The sequence below is a fragment of the Euprymna scolopes genome, chromosome 14 (assembly GCF_053919585.1).
Source record: "Euprymna scolopes isolate OS-2025 chromosome 14, ASM5391958v1, whole genome shotgun sequence".
Lineage (NCBI taxonomy): Eukaryota > Metazoa > Mollusca > Cephalopoda > Sepiida > Sepiolidae > Euprymna > Euprymna scolopes.
In genome coordinates, this window is record NC_136495.1 from 117,927,905 (window position 1) to 117,936,097 (window position 8,193).

Consider the following 8,193-nt stretch of genomic DNA (forward strand, 5'->3'; position numbering starts at 1 on the left):
CAATCGTCTGACAAATCGTGCAGAGACGTGATCAGCTAGGTCATCAAAATGAATGAGGTCTATTTGGACTCAGGATTGATTTACCGAGCTGATTGTTTCACGGTCACTGATCAGAATTTTTCAAGGTTCAGCAAAAAGTATTTTCCTCCATCAAACATTTTCTTATCCACCGTGAACAATAAATATATCAAAAAAATACAAGTGGTTTTCTTATTTCAATCAAGCAAATTCATTTGGCAAAATGCAACAAGCCATGGAAATCCGTTGCCAAGGTCGCTGGAAAAATGGTGGGATCCTTCTATCGATCCAGTAGATATCTCACTGCTGATGCAATTCTCTACCTACATAAGAGCCAGGTATGTCCAAGGATGGAGTACTGTTGCCACATCTAGGCAGGAGCTGCTAGAAAAGACATCCTGCCTTGACAGAGTTCAAAGTAGTCTTTGTAGCCTTTTCTCTTCCTTGCAACCTCTTTCTCACAGAAAATACGTTGTGAGTCTGTCTCTGCTTTATCGTTATTTTCCTGGTAAGTGCTCGTCTGAGCTCGAATCTATGGTCCCCCCCTCGCTAAACTTTTATGAGAAACACTCGTCTAGCTGAAAACACTATGAACAATTTCCCTCACTCTTTATCTGTGCCTAACCTAAACGCACATTCCATGAACAAAGTATTTTTTCTTAGAACTGCACGCTTGTGGGACTGTCTTCCGTTTGCCTGCTTTCCAACTGACAATATGGTTGTCTTCAAGTCTAACGTAAAGAAGTTCTTGATGAGCCGTTCCACTTAAGTTAACAAATTTACTGAATTTCCATTACTAACGATTACTATATTGTCCAATTGACTACTGTACACTCTTTAACCCTTATCCTCGAGCGGCCTCTGAGCCTTGATACGTGGTGATGCCTATGTAAAAAAAAAAAAAAAGTAGACCACTTTAAACCTGGTTATGATAGTAATCGTCATGAACCTCTTCTGGCAGATTGTTCCATGAAACAGAAACAGAGAATGTTGCCTTTTTTTTTGTCTATTGAGATGTTGTTTCACCTTTTTTTGTTGTATCGTCGAGTGGAAAACAATGCATGAATACAAAATTAAAATAAAATTATTTCGTTAGGTACAATAATAGAAGTCCATGTCAGGTGTCAACAACTGGTCCATAAATGACAAGGAAACCGCTAAGAGTTCGCACTCCACCTCACACCTTCAACTCACTCCAACCAATAATGCTCTCCTCAAATGTACGTGACACATAGTCACGTGTTTGAGCAATGTCACAACACGTTTGCAGGTGCCTGTGGCGAGTGTAACTTGCTTGGTGAATGGTAGATTTAAATTCCTGTTGAGGATGTTGTGCACAAGAACTGTCAACTCGTATCCTCTGCTGCTCAAATAAGAACAGATTAATCTTTAGATCTGCTCTTTGTAAGTAAAAGTGTAGAGTCCTGTCACCATCCTGGTTGCTAACTGTTTAACACTTTAAATTGTCTTTGGACTAAAACACTCATCAATATTTCTATTTCTACTATTATTTAGCTGATGTATATGCGAGGCGGTGTATTGCTCGTTTACAGTGAAATTTCTCTTGTGTTTAAATATGAATGTTGGTGATCATTTGTGAACATTGGTGTTTGTTACATGCTTACGGCAACGCTAGGGCGTAGAAATGTTTTGATCATTTGCTTTTCTTTTTAATGAAACTAGTTCTCCAAAACCTCATTCTTTTAATCATTTTGGAAACAAACAAAAACCAACGTACTATTTTCACACATTTCCAATTTTTTAAAATGTTTCCTGAATATTTTCATGCTTTCAATAAGAGATCCGTGGGTCGGACTAAAGACTTTTGTGGGCTGGATCTGGCCCGTGAGTGGTAGTTTGGAAACCCTTGATTTAAGAGAAGGAATAGTCTGATGCAAACCTGATAACTTCTGTCTTCTCTGTCTTGTGGCAGCCGTTGCACCGACTCAGATTAGCAGTTGTTTCAAAAAATGTGTATGGTCCTGCACAAAGCCTTTACCACTAAAAATAAATCATCTGTGTGGATTTCTGAACAACTTAGTTATTGTGGCGGACTTCATACATCGAAATTGATGGGAATATCATCAAAGGCACACAAGAAATGCAGTTGAATTACGGGTAGGTTGAGAGATGATAATCATCTTGTGTGCAATAAATGTAAGACAATGATGAGAACTCAGAAATGAAAATAATATTTGAATAGAGAGGTTATTAAGGTTGTGCAAAAGTTTTGTTACTGAGGTGAGACTATTGAAGTACAGGATTGGAACAGGAGACTATTGAAGTACAGGATTGGAACAGGTGCTAGTGTACAGTATTGGAACAGGTGCTAGTGTGATTGCAAGAATTAGGTCTGGATAGAATAAGTTTAAGAAACTTTTGCCATTGATTAAGAGTGTCGGACTGACTTCCTCATCTTGGTTGTTATTGTCACAATGTTTCGGCCTCCGGCCTTCGTCAGGTGTTTTGTATCGAACTGGGGAGCCGTTTGTTAGGAGTCTTGAACCCAACCCTTTATTATTATTACGGGGGTACCGTGTTCGGACTCCAGCTAGGCTCTGGGACATAGTTGCTGATTCTCTGCTTTGAATGTTACTTTTTGACTGCGTTCGTTCAGGATTGAACTCAGCACCTTTGGGTAACTGTAAACTTTGATACAACGTCTAGGACCACTCGGCCATATGTCACTAGAACACAGTACCCCCGTAATAATAATAAAGGGTTGGGTTCGAGACTCCTAACAAACGGTTCCCCAGTTCGATACAAAACACCTGACGAAGGCCGGAGGGCAAAACGGCCGAAACGTTGTGACAATAACAACCAAGATGAGGAAGTCAGTCCGACAATCTCAATCAATGAAAACACCTCATCTCAAAAATACAGACAATTACTAAACTTTTGCCATCTTCTTCTATTATATAAAATGCAAAATATGTGCGTGTGCTTGTATGTCTGCCAAAACTTTTCAACAGACGCAACGGATTATGAAGCTTGACGTCTCTGACAACAAATATCAGAAAATTGGCCCAAAACATTAATTCCTTCACCCTCAACTGAGTAGTTTTCTACGAGTAGGGATCGCTTTATTCGTCGATATTTTAACAAATCATTGTCTCCGTTTGATTACTAGCCTTAATTCCAATCCTCGTGGCTTCTGGTTTCACTATGGACTCATCAGCTAAGACGTTATGGTTTTTTTAAACTTCATTTTTTTCTTAGTATTACGGGTTCGAGCTTGCCTTCCTACTACTACATTTTTTAACACCTCTCTCCAGCCAGGCTGCCTACTGTTTTTTTTTTTTTAACACCTCCCAAAATTCCTTATTATATCACCCGACATACCCAGGCAACGTTGGGTACCCCTGCTAGTCTTTTATTATATAAATCTCACCTGTCTGTTAGTGGGTATGTATGTATGTATGTATGTATGTATGTATGTATGTATGTATGTATGTTTATATGTCTCGCTAAAACTATCAACACACGTGGCCAATACTTACAAAGGTGGTATAGTTTGCAAGCTCAGTCTTTCGGACAACAAATATCCCAAAATTGGCTAATAACATTAATTCTTTCACTGGCAAAGAGAGGTCACTTTTTTGGCAATATTTTTGCAAAGTCATCATATGTCTTGAAATGACTAAGCTTAATTCGAAAAGTGGCGACTAAACCGTTTGCCTTTTTTCACTTCCTTTTCCTCTTAGCGTTACAGTTTCGAGCCTGCCTGCCTACTTACTTTTTTTTTTTTTTTTGCACTCACACGGGTACTCGCTGCTATTTATACTTTTTTTAGGAGGTTGGTTAATTTTTTGGTTCAAAACATTTTCTTTTAGGGCTCCGTTGATTAATATCTTTTCCATAAAACCTCTCCACACCCGGGCAACGCTGGGTGCTCCCCCTCTCCCGCTAATTATTAACAAACAGAGCAATACAGAGAATGTGTGCTGCATGGAAAGAAATGATATGGATATAATACAAGGCATACAAAATGTGAATCATAAATACAGGCTTAAATCTGATGACCTCAGAAGAAGATTAAATCTGGAGAGTATGGAGAGACTAGCAGGGAGACTCGACGTTACTAGAAGTGTAAGCCATGTTTAGTTTTAGAACAGTTTCCAATGGTTCGTTGTTCTACACAAGTCCTGGGAGGTGACTGGTTTGCAGTAGACAGTTCTCGAGTTGGAATCCACAGAGCAAAAGATTCTTCCCGCGTTGACACGAAGAAGAAAACATATGCGAAATTACTACAGAAAGGTTTAATATTTATGGAGCAATTCTGGTTTCTGATTGGTTGGCAGCAAAACGTGAATTAATTCGATTCGTCAGTTCCTAGCAGCATCGTTTATAAATAGAATCTCCCGATTATGAGGAATCATACCCCTATTATACTCTAAAAATATTAAATGATGATCAATAATTTCACACTCTCATATTTTTATTTCACCGAAATTGATTGATTGCCTGCTCTAGTTGGGGACCCATCATGGTGCACCGGGTGGAAGTTCTGCATTCTCCACAGACTTAATCTACATTGCACTGTAAAGAACCTAATGTTGATTTTATAAAACTATTTTTATATTTAATGGATTGAATTAAAGTTTAAAATGTAAAAGTCAAGCATCATGCTTCAATTGTGTTCTAAGCAGAAACGTTAATTTCGAACATGCCCCTGTCATATCAAAGAACCTACAGTTGATTTTATATGCTGAGCCTTTCGGCTTGTGCGGTTATAAAGCTTCTCAAATGCATTTGTGGTGTTAGGTTGTATAAGGTGTTAACTTTGACCAAAGTCGCCTGTTCCTTCTTTCATCGGATTTTTTTCAATAATCGATACTTATCAAAAACATTCCAATACAAAACCTATTTAAGAACACTGCCAGACACAGAAGTACCTTTGTTTTCATAAAAATCGACCCAGCCATTTTCGAATCCATAGGAAATGAACTCACACACAGACAAAGTTCCTTTTATATAATAGCAAATGTGTGCAAGGCAGGAGATTTCATTGATTTGTTTACATTGAAAGAATGCATGAGAGTTCTTGGGTTAGTATATGTAGAACAGTTGAGGTAGCAGAGTCAGTTGGCACAGAAAAGCCACGGAAAACGCAGATAGAAGTGATAAGGATGCATTTGAGTATAAGATGGACCAATAAACAGCGGATCAGAAATTGGAAGTCTAATATATAAAGGGTTATATGTCTGTCTGTCTGTCTCCATATTTTCAAACTCTATTTCCTCCGAAAGTAAAAGTCGCAGTTATGCTAGGGACCTCAAATGATTGATTTTTTACAAACCGTTCTTTCATAGGTCTTTAGCCGGTTAAAGGAGTCAAAAATGGGTCAAAATTGAAAAAATCCTTATACGTTTTGTACATTCATCTTAATTCTTAATAATTTTTTATTCAGTTCATATGTGTGTCACGTTGGTATAGTGGTAACGTCACCAGCTTTGAATGCTACTGTTTCGGTTTCGATTCTACCTGATGGCACCCAAGTACTTTTTTAAAAAAAACTTTGAAATCACGACTCTATAATAATATATACGAAATCTGAACAAATTAAAATATCATATTTAAGCGTATTTTACACCCGGGCAAAATCGGTTGCCCCCACCCCCACCTCCGCTAGTCAATTTATGCACTCTATCCAACACTTGCCAGCATATAAAACAGACGTTGAACCTTATATTATGATGATGATGATGATGATGATGATGATGATGATGATGATGATTAAATCTGATTGGTTCATGATTAAATACGGAAAAAAAAATTATTAGAGATGAACAAACACATCCGACCAAATGTTGTATTAATGTAAATGACACGGTTGCTGGTAAGAATTCTCCAAAGAATATCAATAAATATTTATTATTTTAACATTACTGAAAGATTTTGTTTTAAAAAAAAATCAAATAAAAAAGACAATTAAAAGAATCATTTTTTGGCGTTGGAATATATGCACAAATTTTTCTGATTCTAATACCGATTCTGATACCTCAAAAATTTTCTGATTCCCGATTCCGATTAATCGTCCCAACACTAGTAAGTATATATATATATATATATATATATATATATATATAAAATGCTAGAAATAATGTAATCCATTGGACCGCCCACTTAGCTCTGATTCGATTGTTTGAATTAGGAAAAAGTGAATATATAAAGCCAATTAATTTTTAAAAAATAAAAAGACAAAATTTTGCATTATTATCTATTTGCTCACTATATCCTCCTCCCGCCTCACCTTCTCTCTCTCTCTCTCTCTCTCTCTCTCTCTCTCTCTCTCTCTCTCTCTCTTGTATAGGTTAAATAGTATTAATGCTTAAAGTGATATCTCCTATTGTTTATAATGTACTATTCAAATCTTCTGCTTCGTAGTTTGTCTTATTACTTTTGTTATTAAACAAAGAAAGGGTGAGAGAGAGAGAGAGAATGTGTGTGTGTGTGTGTGTTTGTGTGTGTGTGTGTGTGTGTGTGTAATAGAGAGAGACGGAAGTGAAAGTGATAGAAAGTGTTCAAAATACGAAGGGGGTATCAAAGAATACAGAGTGTGAGTGTAATAGACAGAAACTTAGTAAATGATGGATGACTTGATGAATTTCACATCACAACTAATTATAACATTTAAAATAGATTTGTTTTTTCAAACATAACTCAGTCTCAATATCAAGGAATATTTTCATATGTATTTTGTGTGATTAATATAGATAGGGACAAAAGAGCTTTGTGAAAACAAACGTTGATTAACTCAACTTCACTCTAACAATTGACGTGGTATAAGTTCCATCAATGAATTTCAAATTATTATTTTTCAAGAGAAATCTCAGGTAAATCATTTCTTAATTACAATAGAAAAATGCGAATATAAAAGTAATATGGTTAAGCTTAAACATGGAAAAGTAAAAGGACTAGTTGTTAAAGCTGGAAAAGAAAAAAACGATATTCTAGTAAAAAAATATAATAAATTTATAACTTAATCATGAGGAATTTTTTTAAACTTCAAATTAACATTATATAATGAATTCTTAATTAATACTGCAATATTTTAAGTTATGAATTTATATTTTTACTAGAATATCTTGTCTTTTTCTTTTCCAGTTTTAACAACTAGTCCTTTTACTTTTTCAATGTTTAAATCTTAGCCATATTACTTTTCATGCTCGCATTTTTCTATGTAATCAATGATTTTTCCAGACTTTGCTTTGAAGTAAAATTTTCTCTCTCTGTTTCAAATGTTACCAAATAGCGACAGTACAGCTTAACGACAGATCAAGGTAACGGTGAATTATTAACGATAGTTTCTTTTTAATATCCTGTTACGTCATCATCTCCGCCGTTCCTAACCGATTGGAGGTACGTAACAGCTTTGGTTGTTATGGTAACTAACAGTAAATAAAAAAAAACATATCTTCGTTCCTTACAGATTCTGAGAATAGTTTAATACAGTAATTTTATTATAATTTTTGTTTTACTGAACGAAAATTGAAACTTTTTTTCTCCAAAATATAGCTGACCCATGAACTGTAAAAATTGTTTGAAATTTGATCGCAAAACGAGTGACCGGTGAAGCTGTAAAGCAGTTATAAATGAGTAAAATTAACAGTTAACCATATATTCAAACACGGTAGTGTTTGAATGATAAAGACTCAGTTCTTAATTTAGGCTCAGTTCTTAATTTAGGCTCAGTTCTTAATTTAGAACTAGTTCTTAATCTTAATTTTTAGTTTAGATCTCACTATCATATAATAAGTTCAATATAATAATCGATATAATACTTGTCTCTATAATAATAAATGTGTTATATGCATGAATTATACTATCATATCTAAGTGTATCTTACGACCGGGCAATGCTGGGCGGCCTGCTAGTATTCTTATAAATCTATAGAACATCATAAGTAATTGAACTTTTCATATATAAATTATCATTCCTGAAGACCTTACAAAAAGAATAAAAAAAACACCTTTGTTTCTATTCATTTATTTATTTTTTATTGAAAGCTCGGAGTGTCAGTAGGGTTAAAATATTGTTAGTTGGACGACGATCATCATCAAGTGGGTAGAATGTGGAAAAGAGTACTTAATAGGACTTAATTATCCAAGAGGACGGCCCAACAAGTATCGCTGTAGCCAGCTGGAAAGCAGCCTTGCAGTATTTTATTCCACA